The sequence below is a fragment of the Camelus bactrianus genome, chromosome 1, assembly GCF_048773025.1.
Source record: "Camelus bactrianus isolate YW-2024 breed Bactrian camel chromosome 1, ASM4877302v1, whole genome shotgun sequence".
NCBI lineage: Eukaryota > Metazoa > Chordata > Mammalia > Artiodactyla > Camelidae > Camelus > Camelus bactrianus.
The window spans coordinates 29821972-29849769 of record NC_133539.1 but is presented as its reverse complement, the minus strand read 5'-3'; the positions used below and the strand labels follow the sequence as shown (position 1 = coordinate 29849769).

The window sequence follows — 27798 nt, the reverse complement described above, 5'->3', positions numbered from 1 at the left end:
ACTTTTGACTGGATTAAAAAAAGGAGATTCAAATAAATAATATCAGAAATAAAAGAGGTGATATTACAACTGATACCACAGAAATACAAAGGCTCATAAGAGAATGCTATAAATAATTGTATGCCAACAAATTGGATAATCGAGATGAAGTGAAAAATTCCTAGAAACATGCAACCTACCAATACTACATTGTAAGGAAACAGAAAATGTGAAAAAACCAATAACAAGTAAATAAGTAGATTAAATCAGTTATCAAAAACCTCCTAACAAAGAAAACCCAAGGATCAGATGATTTCACTGGTGAATTCTACCAAACATTTAAAGAAGCATCCATTTATGGATGAACGGATAAAGAAAATTTTATATATATACATATACACATACACACACACATATACACATACACAATTCGATATAATTCAGCCATAAAAAGAAGGAAAACATGACATTTACAACAACATGGATGGACCTTGAGGGCATGATGCTAAATGAAATAAGTTAGACAGAGAAGGACAGATACTGTATGTTCTTACTTATATTTGAAATCTAAACTGCAGAACTCATAAACAGAGAGCAGAATGGTGGTTGTCCATAGTCAAAGGGAGAGGAAAATGGGAGATGTTGATCAAAGAGTATAAATTTCCTGCTTTAATACAAATGAATTCCAGGGATCTAATGTACAGCATGGTGACTTTAATTAACAATATTGTATTATATACTTGAAAGTTGCTAAGAGAATAAATCTTATATGTTATCACCAAAAACATTAATTATGGGAGAAGATGGAGATGTAAACTAACCTTACTATAGTAATAATTTCATGATACATACTTGTATTAAATCATCACATAGTACACCTTAAACCTGCATAAGTTATTTGTCAATAATATCTCATTAAACCAAGAGGAAAAGAAGATCATGTCTGTATCCTTGTCACAAATTCATGCTTGGCACATAGTGGTTACTAAATAATTAGTTGTTGAATAAATAAATAAAGGAATTTTAAATCTTGTATTTGATGGTTCTTTTTTTAAAACTCTGAGTGCATAACTTAGAGTGAATCTTATCCTTTGGTTTTGGTCTGTCATTCCAGATGTCAACTAATATCTGAATTACCCCTCCTAATTATATGTTATTCACAGCATTGAAAAACATGTCTTCCATATCTTTATTGGAGTTGATATTAATGATGTCTGAATTGTTTGACCAAGAAGCTTTGTCTAGCTTTTAGTAATTAGTCAGATCTACTCTTCATTCTCTACCCTTCACATCTGTAGCAGAAGCAGTGATGTTTACAGAATATTCCATTTATTCATTTTCATATCCTATGCCTTAAGGTAGTATAAACTGGCCCCATTCTATACCTACTGGGTTAGAAACACTGGGGGTGGGGTCCAGTATCTGTAATTTAACTTTGGCCTCCAAGTTACTCTGTTTCATGCTGAAGTTTACAAATCACATGCATAGCCTATTTTGATGACAAAAAAAAAAAAAACTAACCATTTTTCCATCACTATAATGAATATAAGATCCACAGTAAAGATACTGTGTTTTTCTGTTCACTGCTATATCCTTAGTATATAGAAAAATATCTGGTACATAGAAGGTGTTCAATAAACATTTGGTTAACGAATGAAGTACACATCTATGTCTAGAGTCAGTATTCACAACTTGAGACATTCCTCTTTCTTATCTTCTCAAAAGTAGCTTAGCATAAAATCAGAAATGACTTTAAAAGGAAAAAGTGAAATAGAGGTATTGTAGAGAAAGCAACTGATTTAAAAGATCTTTTACTTTCTTAAAACTCTTATTTACTATCATGAGTATTTTTTTGAAAGAAAGATTGTTCTATAGTAATTAATTACCTTAGACTGTTTTTTTTTCCAGAGTTCTAGGAGAAATTTTTAAAATGACTCCCCCTAGAAGCTGATGTTTTAGAACGTACTTTGGTTGTCATGAGAATGCACCTTTCCAACTTTTAACTATGGGAACGTAAATAACGGAGGACACCAGCTGCTGAGCTCTGAAACCCATCACTTCATTTACACTAAGGCAAATGATTTTTATAGGCTGCTCTGAGGCAGTAATTAAGTTTGATAGACATACCAAGGAAGCCTCATTCCTGAGAGACTTTTCTGATAGCCAGTTTTGTCTGAAGGACTCCCTAACAGCCTTGCAAAACTTTCCTTAGACATCCTGGTGGTCTACGACATTTCCACCCAATCTTTCTTCCCTCCTTCACTCAGAGACAGACTTGCAACCACGTGAGTTTAACTGATACTCTGAATCTAGTTATACCCAGGCAAATTTGTATCTTTTCTAAGCATCTGAATGAAGGGAAAGTTGCAATGAAAAAATTATTTTAAACACATTTAATTGTGAGCCCCAATATACTGGCAAGGAAAGAAAATTTAGGATTACAAAGGAAGGCACATAAAATAAAAAATTAATGTAGCTGATCCTCATAAACCAGGTAAGAATTTTTTATTCAGGGCTAGTCTTAAGAATAGAGATCTGTATTATAATATGACTTACTAAAGACTTTTTCTTACTCACTCTCCATTCACTGCCAAAATTCTGTCATAGCTTATGCCTAAAAGTCCACAATTAACCAAAGCTTTCATGCCTAATATAATGCACATGGATATTTTGAAGTGAGGTCACATTTTTAAGCAATGAGATATATATGTATGTATATATATGTATATGTAATATACATATATATGCCTAGATACACATTATTAGGTGGCATATAACATCATTTTTGAGTAAATTTTAATAAGGGAAAATAATGGAGAGAGCAGATGAGGAGACTTGACACCTAAATAATTGATGTGTTCATTGAGGATGGGTAGAACTGACAGTGGTGACTCTCAGGAAATTATAAAGAAAAGCAGAGCTAAGTGCACTGAAAACTTCCTTGAAACTATTGTACAGAGTTGGAGTTACTAATAATGTATAACTACTACATCCATTAGGAGTGTATTCAGCAACAAGTATCAGAAATTCTGACCAAGTGTAGCTTAAATTGGGCTTTTCCCCTCACATAACCGGAAGTCCAGAGAGCAGTCCAGGCTTGGTGCAGTGGGTACCACGGAATCCAATAGATTCCTTCTTCTCTGTCATATTTAGACTGTCTGCTTTCCTCCTTACGGTTGTCACCTCAGAATCACAACACGGCTGTCGCACCTCTAGCTTCCCATCCACATTGCAGACAGGAAGAAGGAAGAACCAAGAGGTATGTCAGCTTTGTCCCATTTTTATCAGGAAGACAAAAACTGACCCAACAGAATCCCACTAATGAGAACTATGTCACACAGCCACACCTAGCTAAAAGGGAGCCAAGGAAAGGATGTTATGTGTCCACCCTAACTATGTACAATATTACAATTATGCCAATCACTGGGGCCTACCCAGATACTAATTTAATAAGAATTTTAAAATAAATTTTCTTAGTATCATGAAATAAACAAAACAGTAGCTGCTATGATCCGGCTTTTCCTGGTCTTCATTTTACATTCTGTTCTATTTTACAGGCACCTCTGTTTAGTCATTCTTAGACCACTTGGTTGAGCTCATGAAAAGTTTGAACAACTTAGTAAAGCAAAGACAATATGCTGGCCTTGAAAGAGCTTGTAGTTTTATAGGGAACAGATGAAGCATGTATAAAAAATTCTAATGCTTTACCTCTCATATGTATGCTTAAATATAATTTTACAATATACAATTGCATAGACAATATATTTCTGGAGGCGTCTTTTCATTTGTGCACAGTCAGTAACTTCTCTTTCTCTCGTATAAATAAGCTGTCTCCATTGCCTTGAGCCACTTTAATAATATCACTCCTCAAGATAGCTAATACTATTACTTGAGAGTTTCCCCAGTATTCTTCATTTTTCTGGGTTTCAGAAAGCCTTCTGTGCACATCCAGAGCTTTCCTCCATGGTATTAGGAATGGTGCCAGGGTTTCTGTTATATATTCAGTTACATCTGCTCCTTTCACACATTTGGGATACCAAGAACACAGATGTTCTTGGCTCCCGGCCATTTCCAGCCTTGTTTCCTCTGCAAGTAAATTTTTCATTACCCATTTATCAAAGCATGTTACCCTTCGTGCTAGATCAGCCTATGGTAGCAACTGCTCTTTTAGCTCTAGTTTTCCTCTTTTCCTTCTAGGTCACCCTCCAATTTCACCTCAAAGAAGACCATAGCTGACCAGAGGCAACTCCAGCTCTACAATGAGAGGATTCGACAGAAATGACAACAGCAGTCTTATGAAACATGAAGCTCAAAATACTAGAATGAGGAACATGAAATAGCAAGTGCTGACATTTGTTTTGAAATATCAAGCGAGGTACCTGTCATTACTTTGTCAAAGTACAGGAGATGATTCAGTGTTTCCCAAACTGAAATCACCTGGACATGTAAGTTAAAATACTGATTCCAAGCCCCACCCAGACTTACTAAATTGAAATTCCAAGAAGCAAACTGGAAATTTGTATTTTCAAATGATTTTTTATAATCGGAATTTTGAGAAACAGTAGTATTTGAATGTTCGTTGACAGCACAGAAAAAAAAAATCTCAAACATAGTTGCAATGACTACCTCATGATGCACAGAGAAAATACAGATAATGTAAAAAAAAAAAAAAAAAGGAGAGTAGCTACTGTATGTGGAGAGTTTTTCCCTTGAAGATAACTCTTAAGATTTTTTTTCTCTTTTTTTTCACATATATCAAATGAAAGATTGATTGAAAGCACAATAAGAGGGGTGAAAAAATTCTTCATACGAGTTTTCTCCAGAAGGAAAAGAAAACCCAAGGGAAAGAATCAGAATGTCCTTATACTTGAGTGAGCAAACCCTGCTGATCAATAAGCCTGTTGCATAGAAGAATAAAACTTCCCACGGCAGGACACCGCCCTGCAGGGGCAGGTACATGGGGCCAAACACAGTGGGTGGGGTTTCTATGAAAGGACTAGAGGTAGAAAACATGGGGAGTCAAACCCCTAGGAGGAAAATCTGCTCCTTTAATCCTTTTCAAAATACTTTTCAGTTGAAAGAAAACCAAAATCACAATATTCTGATCCTCCTCTCTCTCTTGAAATTAATAATATTATTTATTATAACCAATGTGAGAACATCAGTCAGCCCCTTAAATTATTTAAATGAAACTATTCCACTTGATTTGGCACTAATGCTCAAATGGTTTTAAGAAGTAATAATAGCTATTGGGGGGATTTTAAATGCAGAGTTAGAAAATCTCTGCTGGTACTCTGCTCTCTATTAAACAGAGTTATAGAGGCCTGCTGTCCCCATTATAACTGTAAGTCACTGTGAGGCACAGAGCCAGTAATATCAGCTCTGCTCCCTGTGGAAGTCTGCAGAAAGGAAAAAAATTCAAATATCTTTTATATGACTTTGGTTGACAGATATATACAGATCTTTCTGGACTCACAGATATAGACAATAGATAGATAGATAGAGATCAATAGATAATACATTTTACTTGCTAGTTTGACATTTGACAGCCTCTAGTAAAGTATGCCTCTTAACCTGTAAACTCTCCAAATCTACTCTCAGCATCTCACAAAGAACAATAATTGTTTATTGATCTGAGTGTTAACAATGTATCAATGAGGTCTAGAAATAAGACTCAAGGGCAATAACTGCTCAGGACAGTGATCTTACGGTACTTTTCCATTATCCATAATACGAAGTTTAAATATATATGTATTATACTATACTTTTATATTTATATATAATGTATGTATACTTTTAAAGTATCATATGAATTTTTTATAAACAGCTGTTTAAAAACATGGTAAAACTTAGCACAGATGACCATAAACACCTAATGCTGTCATGCTTTTTTTAAAAAAAACAGAATAAATACATCTGTTTGAGGATTCTTAAGACAAAAGACATAAAACCACCATGAAAATGCAAAGTACACTTATTATGATAAAAAAGTAAATAGTAGCACCTGGAACCATTTTTTAAAAATCTATATAAGTATTCAATAAATGTTTTGTGCATTTGAGTGAAAATGATAATAAGAACTAGTTCAATTTTTCCATATCTGTGACAGAATATAACAACCAAATACATTATAGGCAAATAGCTAGATAATATCATATGTGCCCACTGCGAAAAGATTTAAAAGAAAAAAACAATAAAATGTCCCTCTAGGTTTGTTGATTGGTTTGACATATATGTAGCAATATATAGAGATCTGTATTTTAGTAAATATGGCGTTTCCAACATGCTATCTTGTACCCCCAATTTTGGAAGCAGCACCCCAATTTTCCTTGACTGGGCTACCCTTTCCCCATGCAATATGGTGGGACAGTCAGCCACAGGGTTGGGCCACTGCATGTCAGCAGAGATGAGCATTTGATTCAGGCTCCCACCTCTGTCCACAGAGACTGAGTCAAGAGGTGGTCATGGAAATCTTTTAGGGCCAGTTCAAGGTACTTCTCCAGAACACGTTCTATAAATGCCAGGAGAAAAAAAGTTTCTTTTTTCTTTAGACTGGAGCTGCCAGTAGCCACCTTACCCATCACAGGGAGAGAGCTAGTCTGGCATGAGAGAATGAGGGCATCACATGAAAAGATGCAGAGGCAAGCAAGAAGAGAAAAAAAATAGGGAGGGGTAAAGGGAAGGGAGGGAGAGAGAGAGAGAGAGAGAGAGAGAGAGAGAGAGCGTGCGCGCGCGCATGCGCGCGCGAGATAATTAGCTACCTACTGAGGTTCCTGAATCTAGTTGTCCTTAAAGACTTCCTGGCTTCAGCCAGTTTGAGTTCAATTTCTTTCACTTATAAGTGAAGAAGTTTTGACTAATACATGCACACAGCAATCTACAGCCACAGATCTGTAGACAAAACTATCCAGATAAATGTATTGGAAATTTCTCAAGACAGATATTCATAGAACATTTCTTTGAGACTCCCTTTTTCCATTTCTCCTCTCTTGCAAAGAAGGTCTCTAGATGGGTTGCTGTCTCCCAGGGTTCCAACTGATAAAATAAAAATCAGACTCAAAAATATTTTGAAACAAAGGGCAACTCACTAACCTCTCAGAGGGTGGTTCCTCAGGCTCCTCAGCTGTTCCACAAGGGCCAAAGGAGAAACGTGCACATGCTCTCACCTTAGAAATAAAATATAAAAGAAAAAGAAAAGAAGATAAGAGAAAAGAAAGGCATTGAGAAAGACAATTGTCAGCCAAGGAAACATCTCACTGAAGATACCCCTGAATTTCTTTTATTTTTTAATCACTTCTTGACAGGTCAGGGGACAGAAAGGACCAGAGTAGTGAACCAGAAACCCAAGCAAAGGAAGGGGTGAGGCTAATAGGATAATTAAGTTTTGATGTCCTAAGACATTTCCACAATTACATCAGAATTAAAGTCAAAGTCATATGAAACACCTTTCAGATCTATGTCATAATACCACTCAGGTGCTTGACAAACCTTGAGAAGCCAAATTGACAATTACTGATTTACCTTTCTGTGCTGAAAATGGAAGTTGAAAGTTAAGTGGCAACATAAAGTGAAGCACCTCTGAGACTGAGTTTCAAGTCTGGACTAGACAGAAATGACAGAAAATCATTAAGAACAGAAGGCATTAAAAGGTCAGAAATAAATTGTTATCAAGCCCTGTTTGACCATTTTATCAGTCAGAATTTTCTCTTTGCACTCAAGAGTGGAGTAGCATTTTCTTATCTCTGGAGATGAATATGATATTATCAGGGTTGTACAAACACAACCTGATAGATTCTGAGAACGTTTTGTGCAAAAAGGACTGTTTGCAACAAAACAAGGCTCTCAAATAGTTTTTGAAAAATGCGTAATTGTCCTGTCTCAATCTGTCTGGAATGTTACTTAGTGTACAGATGCTGTGAAGTTTACCTCTGGTGGAAGAGAAAGCCAGCAATGTCTTCATGTGTTTAGGTTTCATTGCAGGTCTTGGTGAGATGGACAACTTAGCCTTAAGTCAGTCCCAAAATAAGCAAATCTCCCTCCCTCTTCTCCTCCCCTCCCCCTTTCCCTTCTCTCCTGTTTCCATCCTGTTGGCCAAGAATGGTGATTTGCCTTTTCAGTTGCCAGAGATCAGAGAAATCCGATGCAAATCTCTTCAGAAACAAAATTTGATCTTCAGCTAAATGAGCATGTTAGTGAATCAAAATTTGGATAATCTCCGTTTAAATTGTGAAAGTGGAAAATGATGGGTTAAGGGATTGAGTATAGGAGAGGAAAGAGCCTTAATCATTTTAGCAATTAGTATGTAATGTCCTAAAATGATTCACTAATCACTCCACAGCTGGTACACTGAAAAAACACAGGGTATAAAAGCATTCTCAAATGTCATAGTCCAACAGAATCTACTCTTCGGAAAGTATATAGAAAACACAGGGAAAACTGTGACTTGCCCTCTGTAGGCTTGCCCTATGAAACATACAGAAGTTTGTTTGACTAAATTAACTAAGTAACCTATGGCTTCATTCATTTTGAACAAATCTGTTACATTTTAATGAAAATGATTTAAGAGTTTCACTATCTTTAAACAGGATAATGTATTTGCCAAGAGGAGAGCTTGTACTAAATCTTCAAGGGCCTTTTTAAGGATCTTTTTAGTTCACAATCACAGAAGCGCAGTTATTTTCTGGTTCCACTAAATCAAAATCTGTGTATGCTACTTAAATAAACAGTTCCATCTGCAGGTTTTTCATAAACACAGGTCTTAATACTTAAGATACGAAAACTGGCAGTCACAAAAAAAAGACGAAGAAAGAAAAGAAGCAAGGAAGGTGAAAGGGAGGGAGGAAGGGAGGGAGGAAGGAAGGAAGGGAGGGAGGGAGGAAGGAAGGAAGGAAGGAAGGAAGGACCTGAAAATAACATTCAAGAATAACACTGGAGTTTTTGCTTCATGTAACACAAAGCATAATATGCTGCTCAAAAGAGCTTTTTTTTTTTTTCATAGCTAGTAATTTGAACCCAACCACAGGTAGTTAATGATAATGGTGACTTAAATAGTTATATATCTCTAATTATTCCCAGCTTTGCTCTCAAAATGCCCACAGAAGGATACTTTTTCCTTTTTTATATATCTGTATGCTAACCTCACCACTAGCTTCAACACATTCCTAAACCTACCTGTCTCTCCGAGGCCTTACCACAGTGTAATCAAAAAGAAAAATGTTGGTTGGGCAATAGCTATTTGGCTCTGATGCTGCCTTCCTTTAAATTTAGTAAGGAGGTCTCGAGCCATTTCAGTCTGCTTCATTATCAGAATTGGTATCCATTTACCGATGATTTGTTCTTGACAGCGATCAAATTCAGAGGTACTTCCCTGGATGTATGGTGAGTGATGACGATTGTCAAGTCTGCTCCCATGGCCGGCAGTGGCTCCTTTTATGCTACTCGACTGTGGATTGTAAAACCAACTCAAATTATCCAGAAGCCCTAAGGTTATAACGATGTTCATTTATGCAGAGAGCCTGTATTCAACAATTCAAAGCGCTGCGTAGGAAGTCATTGTGACGAAAGAGCTCCTTACCAAATTATGAAGAGTTGTATCTATGTATAGTTAAATGCAGGCAAACAACATGTAAGTAATTAATCCATGTGAAGAAATATAGGAATCTATTAATTACACCTTGATTTTTAACCCATTGCAGACTATTGTTTTCCCTAAGTCAGGTATATTTCTAAAAATGATTAACATACGTGTGCTTATCCACACAGTTTGCCACACACAACTAAGAGCAATTCACAGATAAACATGTTCTTGTAGCACAATTAACCTACAACTCATGCACAAGTTCATAGATTCTTACAAATCTTCAGATAGTTTATTCAGCCTGTCATCTGAATGAACACTATGAGTCATTTCTGGAGAAAGGCAGCACTTCCTCCTTTCTTTTTCTATTTCGCCTGAGGTTGTGCTGCAGTGCCTGTGTGCCCCCATCGCTAGAAGGAAAAGAGACATTCGCTCTTTATAAATAAGAACACAGGCTCTTTCTCTTTATATTAGATTTATTTTCCAAATAAATAGATTATTTTGGCTAGGCTAAGTTTAGTAAGAACCAGAATAGCACGGAGTTCATTGATCTTTAGTTACTTTAAAGAAGCAAGGAACGGAAATTCAGAAATGCAGGAGGCAATTCTCTGTTCCATGCATAGAGATGGCAAGAATTGGAGGTGAAGAGGACGCAGCTGCATTTCTTAACTTTTGAATGAAAAGCAATTATGCCAAGAGCCTTCATTTTAGATTGTCAGCATGGGCTTGTGTCATACCCATCCTGACACTCCCAAACTGAGGATTTTAAAGGCTTCCTGCCTTTGTCATGGAGACACCTGTCACCAACTACACTGAATCAGCATCTCTAGATGCTGGGAAATACATATTCAACATGAATCTATGTAAGAAGCAACAGTAGGGAGGCTGGAATTCTTTGGAATCCTTAAAAAAAAAAAAAATGAAAGCAAGATTTAAGCCTAAAAACAGCTGAAGTTGTGAGGAAATTTTCCACTTCGTAAAATATACTTCTGATTCCACTTTTACTTGTTTGCAATTGAAATAACTTAAAGCCAGTATCAAGTTAACCAAGCAAATTCCTACCAAAAAACTTGGAAATATATTAACTACAAATAATACTGGAAGAAAGTTTCCTACATGGGATCTGTAAAATGAAGAGCCATTTGGGCATATTAATACAATAAGAAATATTTCTAACAACTTTATTTTTATTGTAGGATAGAATTAATAAGGATGAAATAACCTATCAGTCACATAGCCTGTTCTTTAAGAGGCATGGCAAAATTAAAAGAAACTGTGATTCTTTAGAGTACTGGAACAACTTTTACTCTCTACATGTTAAATCTCATCTTCAAATGCATTTCTTATTCATTCTTCCCCTCTTCATCCTTGCCCTCCTGCTTAGGATCACATCTATGAGTCAATTGCAAAAGCAGTACTCATTTCCCGCTTACTCAAGTATATCAAGATATTCAATTTATGATTTCTGAATTCAAAAAAGAGACATCCCCCAGAACTCCAAGTGACACTCAGAAGAACTCAAAATTTTATAGTTCACCAGCTTAGATATCTTTCTGAAGAAAGGCTAATGATTTTTTTACACCTTATTAGCTATTTGATGGCACATTTCCACAGATGTGTTCAACGTTAAAAATTTTGTAATTTTATATAGCCAATGGAGTAACAAAATCAAAATGTATCATTTAATACTAATCCTTTTAAGAAACACTAAATCAAACCTCCTACAGCATATGGTTTCATGCACTATTAAAATTAGAAATATGGCAGTACATAGAGTTTCTCCAATTGTAATCTGTTTTGTCTCCACCAGCAAAATATTAATATAATAAATTTCTAGATTATAGAATATTTAAGGCCCCCCAAAGGGTACATTTTTCCAAATAAATTTTAATAACTCTTGATATCAAGTAATAATAAAATTACAGTATTAGATCAGGACTTTGATAAAGTCCAACAGAATGCAGAGGACATGGAACCCACTTATTTACAAAGCAAAATCAGGAGGAGAAAAATTAGGTATAAAAGAATTTTTGACAGCAAGTATTTGCCAATCTGTCTTAAGGTTAAAACTAATAATATTTTATCATGTTGAATTCAATTCTCATCCATTTTCTTCTGAATGTAACAATGGTCTATTTATTAACTGACTAAAATAGCTACTGGCTCTCATTTGATCTGTTTTTTCAACAAATCTAATCGAAGATATTAATTTGATTAATGCCCAGTCACCAACCTGTGAGATCATAGACCTAATACTCTCTGATATTAAGCACTCAGCTTTGCATTTCTTTCTGATGAAGTCTTTGAAGCCAGAACTTTCCAGCAAGTAAGAGAATTAGCCAAATGGAATGTTATTTTTCCCTTGTCTGTCTTATCCTAGTAGATGGAGTTAGCACACAGTAAAACATCTGTGCATCCTTCTCAGGGCCACACCAAGGACATTCCAAGTGCTATCTTGAGTTGCATTTAATGACCAGCCCAAGTACTTATCAAACAATGTACTGACTGAGAATTAACTATTAATACTTCCCCTCTCCCTGAGAAGGCAGTTAATGAATTAGAAGTCAAAAAATGACCATGCTAGGTGTTAAATAAAGAAAACAACATAAGACTTTCCATAGAATCTTATGAGGTAGGCATTATAAACTCATTATCTAGGTAATGAAATTGAAGATAAGACAATCTTCAGTAAATACCTAGCACTAACATGATTAAAATCCAAGACAATGGAAAACCCAGTTTTTCCACCACACAAACCATCATAGTGGCTCAATATTTAATATTATTGTTTTGAAAACAAAACAATATTCTACTCTGATACCTTGAAAATAGTATCATAATATAAAATTATCCCTTACAATAATTTAAAATACTATCTTTAGGCTGTAGTAAACAAAATCCTAATCCTCGAAACCTGTGAATTATTATGCTACATGCCAAAAGGAGCTTTGCCTTTGCAGATGTGATTAAATTGAGGACCTGGAGATGAGAAGATTACCCTGTGTTATTCAGGTAGGCCCAATATAATCACAAGGGTTCCTACAAGAAGGAAACAGGAATATCAAAGCCAGAGAAAGATCTACACTTCTGACTTTGAAGACAGAGGAATAGGATCATGAGCCAAAGATGTAGCCTGCCTCTAGAAACTGGAAAAAGCCAGGAGACAGCCTCTTCCCTACAGCTTCCAGAAGAAACACAGCTCTGCTGATACTAATTTTAGCCCAGTAAGACCTATTTTGGACTTCTGACCTCCAGAACTGTCTGATAATAAATTTGTGTTGTTTTTAGTCACTATATTTTTGGTAATTTTTTCCAGCAGCAAGAGGAAATACACGTGGTATATGGCTACTTACAGGGCCATTTTCCTGCGGTCTTGGCAGTGATGAAGCCACCATAAGCTTATAAGCATCATAATTGGCATCAGCCCTCACACTGAGGATAGGGGTAGAAACTGAGTAATCTAGTTTGGCTCTCTGGGCAGCATTTATTTGACTCTCCTCTCTACTTTATGCCGTGGAGGCCATTTTGTGCTTTATTATTACAAAATGGAATTAACAGTGTGTCAATTATTTAACAAAAGCTGCAGCTCTCTGTATCCACTTAGATGCAATTAATGAGCCAAAAGAGATCAGTCGTATCAGTTTTAACTGCTTGGCCTTCAGATTGGAGCAAGTTTCTGCCTTCTTGCTTTGGGAAGGTCATAATAATTCTATTTTAAAATTCTAAAGATCACAAAACATTTAAAATGCTTCCTTGAAAAATTTGAAAGCTCCCAAAACCCAGTCAGGTCAATAAAGAATCATCATTTAACATTTGTTAAGCACCCACATCTGGAAAATATCATACCAGACAAAGAAAAAGAGACAAACACAGTAAAAAATTATGATCACTTCTTTTAAAGGAAATAACCTTCACCTGTAGGTCCTGGGAGGAGATAATTCTGATTGATCAGAAGAAACAGCCTGGCAACTTGATTACAACCAATAAGCCATGATGAAAAAGCCACACCGATCTTTATTTCTGGTTAAAATGTCAAGGTCTATGATTAGACTGTAAGAGTCAAAGATCTGAACTGTTCTCTGATCATTTCGAGAGAAAGGTCAGTGTATTATGATACGTACTTCAGTAATAGTTTAGCAAACTTTTTGAAAATAGTTTTCTCATCCTCTGTACTTGTGGCTAATTTCTAAATTACTTTGAACAAAGCACTGCTATGTGTTATAGGAGATGTAACAATTAATAACGCCCTTCTTTCAAAGATATCACCACCTAGTGGAGGAGAGAAAAATGCAAGTGTGTGTGCATAGATTTCTATTCCCTCATAGTGCGTAGAAGGATACTGCCTTATGGAAGAAGAATCTTAATACATGACTAATTGTGTAATTACAATACAAAGCAAAATGTGGTAAAGAGTAAATTAGAGGTACAACAAAATGTGATATACTAAAAATTTCCCAATATTTGAAGAACTGCTAGCTTGTCTGTTTGCCATTTGCTAAATTAGAAAGTCAAGCTTGGCGTTACAGAACATGCCTAAGGTCAAAAACCTTTTGTTGAAGTTGAAACAAAAACAAGGAAATTTTTTAAATTTAATGAATTTTTGCCTTGACTTTAAAGGAACCCCTACAAAGATGTAGTGACAGAAATTTGCAAGCCCATTCCTTCATGTAAGAGGAGAATCTGAATCCCAGGAATTAATTCAAGACTCATGCCATTCCCCATCCAACAGAGAAAGCAACCATTAAAAGCTACTGTGGTTCTTTGTGCTGATGCCAGACCCCAAGTGCCCCACTGTACAATACTGCAGACCCATGGGCAGCACACAGCTTTGCTAACAGAAGAAATATTCTTACCTCAATAGACATTTAGATTATGCTGTATTTAAGGAGGAAAGAAAAGCTTATGTTTCTAAGATGAGTCTTATTCACAGTTCATCTAACAGTGGGAACACAAGTGTGAAGAGGGAAAAAATTGAAAAATTCACCTGAACCCTCTTTCATAGGACTGAGGCCTGGAAGACTGGAAAGTTGCAAACATGCTCACCTAACCAAAGCTGTAAGACTATAGGACTCAGAAAGGATACAAGCTGTGAGAGTTCAACCTGTTGGAGAAGGTAGCATTTTCAAAAGGAAGAGGGGGTCAACAGAGAAATTTGAAAGGGTAGATAAACAACATAAATAACAAACCTGAGGTCAGGAAAGGACAGAATAACCAGAGCAGTGCCCTCTCTGAATATAAAGTTCAAACGGACTGGAGGATGAGGAGTGTTGAGGTAAAGAAAGCAGTAGTAATGTTTGCCTTTAATGGATCTTGAGACATCTCACACCTAAGCCAAGCCAGTTAAGTGAGGAAGTTGATTATCATGTGATTTCAGTAATCCCATTCTTTATATCATATTGTTAAAGTTAAAATATCCTTTCACCTTCAGCTTAAAATTTCATCTTTTCTTGGTAAGTGCACTCTTTTGATGATGTTTTGCTTTCATCTTGTGGTCGGTTTTCTGGATAGCCTATTCAATGGTTAAACAAATCCTAAAGTAACACATCTCAATAACTAAGGGGAAAACAGTTACTATGTTGTATAATGATGCGTGTACTAACACATGAACTGAGACTTTCCTGATGCTTATTTTTCACACAATACTGAGCTGATGGTGAAAACATTCCAACTCAAAAGCGGTCATAAACTTACCAAGTTTCTCCATTTCTTTATTGCTTTCTTTACTTTTAAGGGCAAAAATGTTCTTCTCTCAGGTTTTTAAGAAAACTAAAAGAAGAAGAGCTATGTACTCTTTCTTCTAAATTGCTATGCTTTTTAGGAGGCATTCAAATAGAACCAATAGAAAACACAGCTGAAATTGGTTTAAACCATTGATTTTCCTGCTCAGAAGGTCTAGAAGTGGATGGTGGGGGAGGCCCAGAAGTGACTAAATTCTACAGCAGGATGATCTTTCTGTATAATGGATTTTCCTCCCTGAATTTCTGCTTCACTCTACGGCTGACTTACCCAACAAAAGATGGACACTATCAACTCCTAGGACTACCTACTTCCTAATCTAAGCCCATAGAAACAGAGTAACTCTTGGAAATTCTCTCAGAAGGCATAGTCAGTTTGTGTCCCAGAAGTCTCTCAAAAATCTCTTCTAAAGTCTTACTAGCTCAAATTGAAATCACATACCCACTCTTGATCTATGCCTAAGAAATGGGTTTGTGCTAATAGGCTTAGGTTTTAGTCACATGACCTAATCCCAGATCCAGAGATAAAGAGAATTCTTTTTTTTTAACATTTTTTATTGATTTATAATCATTTTACAATGTTGTGTCAAATTCCAGTGTTCAGCACAATTTTTCAGTCATTCATCGACATATACACACTCATTGTCACATTTTTTCTCTGTGAGTTATCATAACATTTTGTGTATATTTCCCTGTGCTATACAGTGTAATCTTGTTTATCTATTCTACAATTTTGAAATCCCAGTCTATCCCTTCCCACCCTCCACCCCCCAGTAACCACAAGTCTGTATTCTCTGTCTGTGAGTCTATTTCTGTCCTTTATTTACGCTTTGTTTTTGTTTGTTTTTGTTTTTGTTTTTTAGATTCCACATATGAGCGATCTCATATGGTATTTTTCTTTCTCTTTCTGGCTTACTTCACTTAGAATGACATTCTCCAGGAGCATCCATGTTGCTGCAAATGGCATTATGTTGTCGGTTTTTATGGCTGAGTAGTATTCCATTGTATAAATATACCACCACTTCTTTATCCAGTCACCTGTTGATGGACATTTAGGCTGTTTCCATGTTTTGGCTATTGTAAATAGTGCTGCTATGAACATTGGGGTGCAGGTGTCATCCTGAAGTAGATTTCCTTCTGGATACAAGCCCAGGAGTGGGATTCCTGGGTCATAGGGTAAGTCTATTCCTAGTCTTTTGAGGAATCTCCACACTGTTTTCCATAGTGGCTGCACCAAACTGCATTCCCACCAGCAGTGTAGGAGGGTTCCCCTTTCTCCACAGCCTCTCCAGCATTTGTCATTTGTGGATTTTTGAATGACGGCCATTCTGACTGGTGTGAGGTGATACCTCATTGTAGTTTTGATTTGCATTTCTCTGATAATTAGTGATATTGAGCATTTTTTCATGTGCTTTTTGATCATTTGTATGTCTTCCTTGGAGAATTGCTTGTTTAGGTCTTCTGCCCATTTTTCGATTGGGTTGTTTATTTTTTTCTTATTGAGTCGTATGAGCTGTTTTTATATTCTGGAGATCAAGCCTTTGTCGGTTTCACTTGCAAAAATTTTCTCCCATTCCGTAGGTTTTCTTCTTGTTTTACTTCTGGTTTCCTTTGCTGTGCAGAAGCTTGTAAGTTTCATTAGGTCCCATTTGTTTATTCTTGCTTTTATTTCTTCTAGGAGAAAATTTTTGAGATGTATGTCAGACAATGTTTTGCCTATGTTTTCCTTTAGGAGGTTTATTGTATCTTGTCTTATGTTTAAGTCTTTAATCCATTTTGAGTTGATTTTTGTATATGGTGTAAGGGAGTGTTCTAGCTTCATTGTTTTACATGCTGCTGTCCAGTTTTCCCAACACCATTTGCTGAAGAGACTGTCTTTATTCCATTGTATATTCTTGCCTCCTTTGTCGAAGATGAGTTGACCAAAAGTTTGCGGGTTCATTTCTGGGCTCTCTATTCTGTTCCATTGGTCTGTATGTCTGTTTTGGTACCAATACCATGCTGTCTTGATGACTGTAGCTCTATAGTATTGTCTGAAGTCTGGGAGAGTTATTCCTCCAGCCTCCTTCTTTCTCTTAAGTAATGCTTTGGCAATTCTAGATCTTTGATGGTTCCATATAAATTTTATTATGATTTTTTCTAGTTCTGTGAAATATGTCCTGAGTAATTGAATAGGGATTGCATTAAATCTGTAGATTGCCTTGGGCAGTGTGACCATTTTAACAATATTGATTCTTCCAATCCAAGAGCATGGAATATCTTTCCATTTTTTAAAGTCTTCTTTAATTTCCTTCATCCATGGTTTATAGTTTTCTGTGTATAATTCTTTCACCTCCTTGGTTAGATTTATTCCCAGATATTTTATTACTTTGGGTGCTATTTTAAAGGGGATTGTTTCTTCACTTTCTTCTTCTGTTGATTTATCGTTAGTGTAAAGAAATGCAAGAGAATTCTTTCTGAAACACTTGGTTTTCTCGGAAGTTGAATGGGGAATTACCCAGAGAAAGAAGAGTGAATTTGGAGAAAGAACCACAATGTCCATCATGTATATTCACCTTTGGTTCATATCTTGTATATGTTGCATTTTAAAAGCCTTGTCCCCTACTCAACTCCTCTTCATTTCAGTCAGAGTAAGAGTAGAAATGCATAATTATGCTGACAAAATTACTAAGTAAGCACATAGTATGTTTAGTATCCAAGAAACTTTTAATAGTATAAATAAGATAAAGTATGACTAACATAATGAAGCATAAATGAAAGGAAGTTATTAATTTTTAAAGGATTTCAAGTCTCAAACCTGGATCTATGGAGTTTTGGAAATTTGCTTAGAGGGTTTGTTTGCTTTCCAGAGTAAAGAAGAAATACTTTTTGGAAATTTGTGGAAAATAAGATGCTAAAATAAAAGTCATCCTAAAGAGTCTTAAATTATCCTGATTGTGATATCAGGGAAAACGAATTATTAGAACCTTTTACTTATAAGTATAACTCTGCTTCTAGTAAGATAATTAGCAATAATCCATGTGAAGATAGCCTGGATTATCTGGACTATGTTGTTAGGACTCAAGATAGAGCTTATATGGACAGGTTTACTACATACTTTGGAATAAAAGTTATTGGACTATGCTGATGCATTAGACATAGGATATGGTAAAAGGAGAAGAATCAAGGTTAACTCTTAAGATTTTTGCTCGGATGCTTGTGAATTCATTTACTTGATCTGAGGAATAGAGAGTGAAGTGGAAATTGAAGAACTCTGCCTTGAATCAAATGTTTAAGATAATTAAGAGTGGAGATACTGAGAAGACCATTGGCTGTACAACTCTGGAGGGATCAGGGCTAGAAACATATACTTGAAAATCACCTATATAAAGATTATATCTTAGATTATAGGACTGGATCACCTAATAAGACAGTATATAAAGGAAAGTAGAGAGTTCAGGAATGAACCCTGAATCACTAGAGTTTGAAGATTTGGGAAAGAAGTTCTCAAAGAAGTTTGAAATGGGCTACAATGGAAGTAAAAAGAAAACCACCAGTGTTTGTCTCAGTTCACAAATGAAATAATGTATTGAGACAGGAAGGCCAACATTATTGAATTCAGCTGAGGTAAAGATGAAGCATCGTAACCACTGGCTTTAGCCACTGGTAACTATGACAAGAGAAATGTGAGTATAGATGAGGGAAGAAAGCTTAGAAGGTTAAGAAGAAAACGAAAAGTTTGAAAACATATATAGACAATTATTTTGAGGAATTATAAAATGAAAAGGAGAGAGAAATTATATAGCCACAGTCATAGAAAGAGGAATCAAAACAGAGCTTTTGGTAAAGTGAAAGATAATCTGTTATAGCATATATGTAAGCTAAGGAGAATTATCCTGTAAAGAGGGAGAAATTGATACAGGAGATAGATGATATAATTGTAGAATGAAAGTTATTGAGAAGGCAATAGTCTTGGAATGTTAGTGCCTTTCTTCTGGAAAATCACACCACTTACCACATGGTTAGTTGGAAATAAGTTACACGAGTTACATTAATCCTATATAAAATCATGATTCCTGAAATATCTGATTTTTGGAATTAAATTTCTACATTTAAGTTGAAGTTGAACAGCCTACGTTCTTCTTGCCTCATAACTGATAGGAATGATTAAAAGCTAAGAACAAAGAGGTATCAAATACTTAATAGTCTAAACTGAAGCAAAAGTAACTGGGAGTCAGACATCTTGATTGTAGCCAAACTCACTTTGCTACCAACATCATTAACCTCCACTACCCTATGCCTTCCCCCAAAATAAACTGAATGCTAGAGGGAGAAAGGGAGGAGAATCTCTCTATCCTAGGAAGAGTGTACCATGGCTTACTCTACTCACAAGGGACAGCCCTACCAATAGAGTACTCCCTACTCTCCATTAATAGGGTAATACATCTCTAGGTTTGCCTAGGAAAGTCCTGGCTGGTGTCTCTAGCCCCTTGTAGTCTCAAAAGTCACCTGGTTTGGATAATGGAATATATGGTCACCCTACTCAACAACCAAATGAGGAGTAACTTTTTCCAGAAGGGGAGATTGGCATCACATTGAAAGTTGGCTTATGCCATGAGCTCACTAATCTTCTGGTACCTACATAAGCAGGTAGGAAAGAAAACTGCCTAGAAAAGACAATGTGAAGAAACAAGAACAATGGAACAGCCTGCATTTCCATGATTGGAGGTGTGAGACTGCAGCAGATTTCTATAAGTCAAGTAGACATTAGAGGAGGTACCCTGATTAGAGTCACCTCCCTGGTCCCCAACCAGTGATGGCAGACCACAGAGAGCCACAGAGAAAAGGGCTGGAACTTTCGGAGGTGGAGGGAAGAAAGGAAAGGAGGTTGAAGGAATTAAAACCAGTGCATCTCCTGCCTCTGGGATTGTGAGATGGAAAGGAACATCTCATAACCCCCAAAGAATCACCCTTGTGTCTGAAGAGCAGCATTTGATGTCTGCCAGACAAAAGACAACAGCATCTTGCCATTGTAATGTACATAAGTATTCAGAGAAAGGAAATGTATCGGTGGTATTAAAACATTATTGCCTGTTTCTGCAATGTCTCCTCCGGCCACTGTCAATGGGGTAATCAGATCTAGAGTGAAGGGCAAAGGGGTGGAATCATGAAAATGCCATGACTCCTTAGCCATCCTTGGGAGGAAAGACAATGATGAAATTCAAATTTTAAATTGGACAAGATAAGATTGCACTCTTTAATAACAGACAGTGATAGGAAAAGTTGGGATCTTCTAAGATGTTTTTATGGGTTAGAAAAAGGATAATCAATGAAACATGGTTGAAGGTAATGATTGGAGAAAAAGAAACTATCTTGGGTTTGTATATAACCAAGTTGAGATTGTCCAATAAAAGTATTTGATTAAAACTTTACCTGTCTTCCAACCCACCCCGACCCCCACCCCCACCCCTTAATCATTTTATTATTGCAAGCTGCATTGGGGTTTTGGGGATATGGTGTATGTGTAATTTGTTTCATAAGATTATTTTTTTAGTAGTGGTTTATTTTACTTATGAGATTAAAGAGTGTTTGGTGATTAATTTTGAATTCTAAATACCTAACTTCCCTTTCTAGAATATAATATTTTCAAGCACCAAAAGCAATAATGTTTAACCCAGAAGGTAGAAACATAAAAGGCTGAACATTAGGAACCTGTATTTTCATGTTGCCCTGCGCTGTACTAAGTAAATGTAGAGGTTTCAATCATTATCTGTTTTAATTCTCAGATACAAAAGGGCAAGTCAAGTAGGTAACTAGTTTCTATAGATCTCTCAAAGAAAAACTGAAATGATCAACTTCAGGCAGCTAATCTACACTGGATCAAAACCCCTCAGGGAAATATTTATGTTTTACTAGTTTACTCAGAGAAACAGCTCTAGGGATCTGCAGATATCCTCTGTGATTTTGACTGAAGGAAACACTGATGCCAGAGCTGAAGCTTGTGATTTAATCACAGAAGCAATTCAGCCTTTAGCAATCCTATCTCCTAAGAAATCAATAGCTACACTTTCAGTTCTATTAAAGGATTTTTTAAACTTCTCCACCTGACCAAGATATTAATTTGTATATGTTCCATTGTCTGCCTTTCTGGTTAATACCTTGAAATGTTCAAAGACAAATTCAATGATTCAGTTTGAAATACTTTCCCCAAAAGATTTCCTCTGTCATCATCATAATTATTTTAATTATTTTTTGATTCACATACCATTTTTCGATTCACATACCATTTTTCAAACACTGGAGTGCTTTAAAGAATTATCTACTACATCCAAAGATAACATTTCACATCAGTCTCCCAAACACAGTCTTCCAGTTAGTGGAAGGTGGTACAAAATAGCCTTCGGGAACAGAGATTCTGAAAAATTCTCTGATCAGAAACAGAGATTACCATTAAGTTTTTTTAAAATGGAGTCAGAGAAATTGAAATAACTCAAGGAAAATCATGGCCTATCATAATGACAAGGGCTCAGGAAGTCTGGGATCATCTACATTGACATTCTCAAAATTTTCACATGTTGTATCTCTTCATAATATATAAATTATACAGATGATGCAGTTTTCTATTGATTAAGAAAAACATGGCTTCCTGCTCTGATTTGCTTGAATGACTGTTACTTACATTAAGGCATTTAATTCTACTTTATAATAATAGTAAAATTGGTTTAGCTTTTGGATAGATGAGGATTTTTATTAATTATGGGGTATACTGAACAATAGGGGTGTACTGAAACAGGCTTTAAATGGGGAGCCAAGAGTCATGGATTCTCTTCTGAGGACTTACTGTCTCACAATGTCTCCTTGCTCAATCTTAAATGCTCTACATCTCATTCCTTCATTTAAAAGTGTAAGGTCCCAGAAATAATGACTTTCTAAACTTGGAGAAGGTAATCAAGGAGAATCTGACCACTGGTTCATCCACGAGCTGAACCCTGGCAATAAGAGTCTCTTCACCTCGTCTCCTGTCCTTGGAATGTACACGCTACCAATGTTCCCACAGTGAGAGCTATTCCAAGGACATAGCCTTAAAAGAGTAAGGTGTTGTTGAGACCATCTGGACTGTGCATACAACTGCACTCAGTTAAAGCTTTATATAAACTCAAGATTCTGGTGGACGGGTGCAGAAATCTACTTGTCTTGCCATCCATCGCCCAAGACAAGTTTCATAAGTTCCCTTGTTTATTAAAACTGCCACCTGCCAATCTAGAGTAGTCTGCCTTTTCCTTCGGTTTCTGCTTGTCCTCTGTGTAAGAAAGACAGTTTCAAACAAGCAAAACTAAAAATTTCATCTCTAAAATGTTAAGATTATTGGATATCCATAAACCTTATATGTTGCTGTTAGAGCTAAGCATTCTTTTTGCCAGGGAAGCTCTACAGACAGCTCAGTAAACACTTGGTTTCTATCTTGTTGATAATATTTATAATTACGTCTTTTAGAAAATATGTTTTATTATATTGCAATCTATGTTTAAACTGATTTATTAGAGGAAATAGGTTCATATCCATTCGGCCTCTGGTCTTGGAGATAGATACCAACAAAGCCTTACTCACAGGGTTTTGTGATTAGTTGATCTTTGTTGAATACTGGACTGAGAATTGAATAAAGATATTTCTAATTTAGCAGCAAGATTGTTTAATGAAACTTATTAATGTGTATTAGAGGTGATCTAGTCATCTGGGTATCACCAGCTACTAAACAAAGGCTATGTCTTCTGTTTCAATGTATGGTCTACCTTGGTAATATAGAAGTGTGCAGCCATCCACAAATATTTATTGAGTTCCTATTATGTGTCAGCCACTGTTTTAATTATTAGGGATATATTAGTAAAAAAAAAATACCCCCCCAAACTTTTTGTCCAAACAAGAATATACACATAGTGAAAGAGAGAGAGGGAAGGGGGAGGGAGAGAGAGGAAGATTAGAGCTAAGAAGCTGAGTGTACTTACACTAAGTCTCAGTAGAAGAACAATTTCCATGTCTTTGGTCAACTTTGCTCTCAGTTTACTCAAGAATAAAAGGAACATATACATTTAAAATTCAAAGTGATGAGAACAAACATGCAAGTAAAATACTTGTATCTATAACTACTGAACTGTGGATACAACACAGTTTTAAGGGTACTCAGCCATTCAATCTAAGTACAAATTGGTACTTGATAGCTTCAATACTTGCTCAGACATCATTATGTTTGCTTTACTTAAAATGTAAGTAAGGCAAATACAGAAATGCATTCTCATTTTTCAAATGCTTAATTTCTGATGATCTTCATGCCCACCTCCCCCAATTTTTTTTTAAATAAGGATTCATTTAAGTACAGGGTTACAAAATATTTACATCACAAGTTTTTTTCCTGACAGTGTTTGAATTGTACAGTTTTTAATCCATCTGCAACTTACATCTCTGATCTTAGTCATTTTTACTCTTAATTTAGTCTTCCATTAGGAAGTAATAATAAACCATGAAGGCTGTTTGTAGCTGAAAAAGCAAGTAAGCATTTCCTAAGCTCAAGATATTAATTATATCCCTTCATGTTTCTAACTCTAAGAATATACATTTCTGTATTTTTACATATGTTTTTAAACTATGGCTGCTTGTGTCAGGCACTGAACTCATTTCTGGGAATATGATGGCTGAAGGTCTTTGCCCTTGCCAAGATCACATTTAACATGGAGAAACAAAACACATAAACAAAAAGTAAGATGCAAAGTGATCAATTAAGCTCTATTTCAAATTACATAGGCTCACAGCAAGGAAAAGGATTATTTTTTAATAAAAGGGTTCCGAAACCTTCACAGAGAAGACACTTTCTTTCCCTCTTTAAGGAGGAATAGCAGATCACCAGAAATAGAAGAAATAAAGGTCAATATAAGCTAATTTATAAAAGTATTTAAATGGTTAGAGATCAAACTTTAAATGAACACTAAATGTAATGATTTTCATAAACATTTTTTAAATAAATAGAGACAAGTTGCTTGATGACTAATTATTCCATGTATCACCTTTTCAAAACCTTAGTCTTATATGAAGATCTTGATTAATTGATGATTTTCAACAGATACCTAGACTCTTACAATGTTACCCAATTGCCTAATCAAAATCTATTGGCACTAACCTGTTTTCTTTTTATTGTGACTACTCTTTTCCAACACTCTGAATCCTCCGCCTAAAAAAAATCATCTTTGTGACTACTACTGAAATTAAAAATCTATGCCTCTATGTTAAGGTTGTCAGTCTTTTTTTGTGTGAAAATTTTTCTTATATTCAAAATTTAGAGAAAGAGCCATTTAGGTCAAGACATTTTATTAATATTTATGGCATCCAATACTGATACTTGGTTTTATTGACCCAATTCATGTGTGTTTTTTGTTGTCCAACCAACAAAATCTTATGTTAACTTATTTTCTTTAAGGTGCTTTAGTATTTTGTACCTCTCACTTAGGGAAAAGAAAAAGAAATGAGAAGGAAACATGAGGGAGAGAATGAAAACAAGGTCTTATGATGGAAAAAAAAGAGGTTTTATTTCTATGTTTAATAGAAATCTAAAGCGTCCAAAAAATTCCCACAATCTATCTCCTCAGACAGATCAAGGAGGCATTACAGGAAACCTATAGCAGAAAGAAAATGTCAAGGAAACATCACAGATATAAAACAGATTTTTTTCATGAACAAATCGTTTCTAGGACATATTTTCTATAAACGCCCAGCACTTGCCTTGTGCAGGTGCTCTTGACAAATAATTCTGCACTTGTAACTCTACAATGTTAAAAATCTGATGTTAAAATGTTAAAAAAACAAAAAAATTTGTTTATATATATATATATATCTTTTCCATACAACTGAATTCTAAATTCAAGTCAAAATGCTAATAAAGTATGTATCCTTAATTTTTGCTTCTGTCTTTTGAAAATGGAGAATTTAAATGTCAATACAAATGATATTATAAATATGCAATGCTTTGGAAATCACAAATTCTAAAGTTTTTAATGCAAAGAGATATCAGCACTCAAAGATTATAGGATACATCATTTACTCTTATTTCTGTTATATGGTTTTATAATACCCATTTTAAGTAGCTTGAGACTGTTACTCTAAATTGAGTTTCTCAGAAAAGGATTTTTTTAAGCATAATAACAACAAAGTTATTACTAAAGAGAAAGGATTTATTCCCTAAGTTTCCTTACAAAAGTCAATCATGCCTGCAGAGGAACTTGATTAATGGTGCATAATCTACAGATGTTATGGAAGCATTGTAAGTGAGAATGTTAATTATCTAACTTTTTAGCAGAAAGATAAGACTTTAACCTTTAGAAAAAGAAAGACAGGACTAAATAACTCATGGGAATTAGTAATGGGATAGTGAGCCTTTTATATTCACAATGGCAACTGAAATCCATCCCAGGTGACAACTGACAGAAGCACATGAACATCAGTTTTTACCAAGGCTGACACATGAAGTGTTGGCAGCCTCCTCAGCTTCATCCTAAATAAGAGTCTATATCTCTGAAGTACTCAAGAATACCAGTGTGCACACCAGACTAAATGCATTACTATGGGTTACTTGAAGACAAATGAAACTTTAACAAAGACTCAAAAATCACAAAGTTACCAAGTTCCCGTTTTACAGCTGTTCAGTCATACGGTTGTTGTGATGCACCATAGCTTGCCCATAATCTAGTGCAAGTCATTTGGAGTCTACTTTGCGTGTGTGTGTGTTCTTTGTTTTGGCGGAGGGTGGGATGTGGGGGGTGGTAAACACTGATTTTTGTTTAAAATAAAGCTCGTGGAAATGTTCATATGTACCAGCATTCAAATTCCCCTTTCTGCCTGAAGTCAAAGTTAATATAAAACAAAGAACTGCAGGAGTCATTCAGCTTACTTATGTAAATGATGAAAAGCAAGAGAACATTTTTATGTTAGTAATATACATTTTTTCTTGAAACCTAGACACATTAGATGATAGCCCTTTTGAATTGAAATGCAAGGCCTGCAACATTAGACTTTCAGATGAAGACTACTCCTTCAAAAGAAGGCTTCTCTAAAAATGCTTCCTCAGTATTCTTCAAGGGACCATCTTCTTCAACCTGTTTGAACCTTGTTCTTCAGACATTATTGCCCTTAAATCTTTTCCTCTCTTGCTCCACATGCTACCAAAATCATCTGATTTTTGCTAGGCTTTCTAACACCACAGATACATTGATGACTTCCAAGTCAATACCTCCAGATGAGCTTTATCAATCGCATGCCAGGAGAGCGTATCCAATTATCTATCCCATACAGCAGATATGAATATGTCTGTGAAAGCACTATATCTAATAAATGAATACTCCTTATTTTTCCATAATTAAACTTAATTTCTATTTTGAGAACACATTTAACCTGATAATGAAAACAATTCAATCAGTGGAAGGAGCAATCTGTTTCTCCCTAGACTTGCTTGTAAATTCAGGTGACACAGTACGGTTTGAAGACAATCTGTTTACATACCCACTCTGTCATTTGCTGAGATGTTTCTGTTTCCAGTTTGTACTTTGCTCATCCATCCACAAAATCAGTGCTGCAACCTCCTCTGCCCTGACATCATTCAATTCAGCCCACTTTTAGCCAAGTATGAGACATTCTAAGGTTCATGGAGAATACTTTTTTGATCCCAAACCACTCAAGGCTGTGGGAAAGTCTGTGATGCCCTCTCTGGCCAGCCTACCTAGAAATACCAGAAGATTTCTTGTCCTCTTGCCCTTGCTTATTATGAGGGAACACTGTAATCTGTGAAATCTCCAGACTCTGGAGTTAAGAGAGTTCCCTTTCTGGAAACCATAAATTTTTTTTCTAGTATAGGGAGGGGAGGAAGTTTGCAGAAAAGAAGTATTTTAATCTTTTTTCATGATGAATGTTTTTCACAATCTTTCCTCTACGGCAAGGCCTAAACTAATGGGAATCAAACCTAAGAATTAACTCTTTGGGTCTACTTTATATTGATCATCTTTTCTCTGGTAGTAAAGTAGAATCCTAACTGCCTGGGCTAGTGGATAGATCAACTGATTCTAAGAGAAGGAATTAAAACATCATTTACATCTCAAGATTTTATCCTACCTCATCATTTTCTTCACGCATACCTTTCACAAATAATATACACTCAATAGATATAAAAGTCATCTTTTCCCACCCAAATCTACCTTCTTTCTATGTGAGTATCTCAGTGAATGGCATGGCTGTCCATCTAGTAACTCCAAACAAAAGCATCTATGCTACCCAGGAGTCTGCTGCATCCCTCAAACGTCCCAGTAGTAACACTGTCCTGTGAATTCAAACGCTATACCAGCTCTCAAATCAGCTCCTTGCTTAAAAAAAAAAAATCAGCTCCTTGCTTTCTGGACAGTGTTATTAGTTTAATTTCTTATCATTTTCTGCCTATACTATTGCATTAGCTCCACACTGAACTAACTCCCTCCAGATTTATCCTCAAGAGCACTG

The 27798-nt window shown here is 35.7% G+C and overlaps 1 long non-coding RNA gene across 1 annotated transcript in view; it reads right to left on the bottom strand.

The window, feature by feature from the left end:
* Positions 1-7019: 7019 nt before the first annotated feature.
* LOC141577512 (uncharacterized) overlaps positions 7020-27798 on the bottom strand; it is a 95974-nt gene continuing 75195 nt past the window's right edge. Inside the window, exon 3 of the long non-coding RNA XR_012506605.1 lies at positions 7020-7145. This is a non-coding gene — a long non-coding RNA (uncharacterized LOC141577512). The remainder of the gene's footprint in view (positions 7146-27798) is intronic.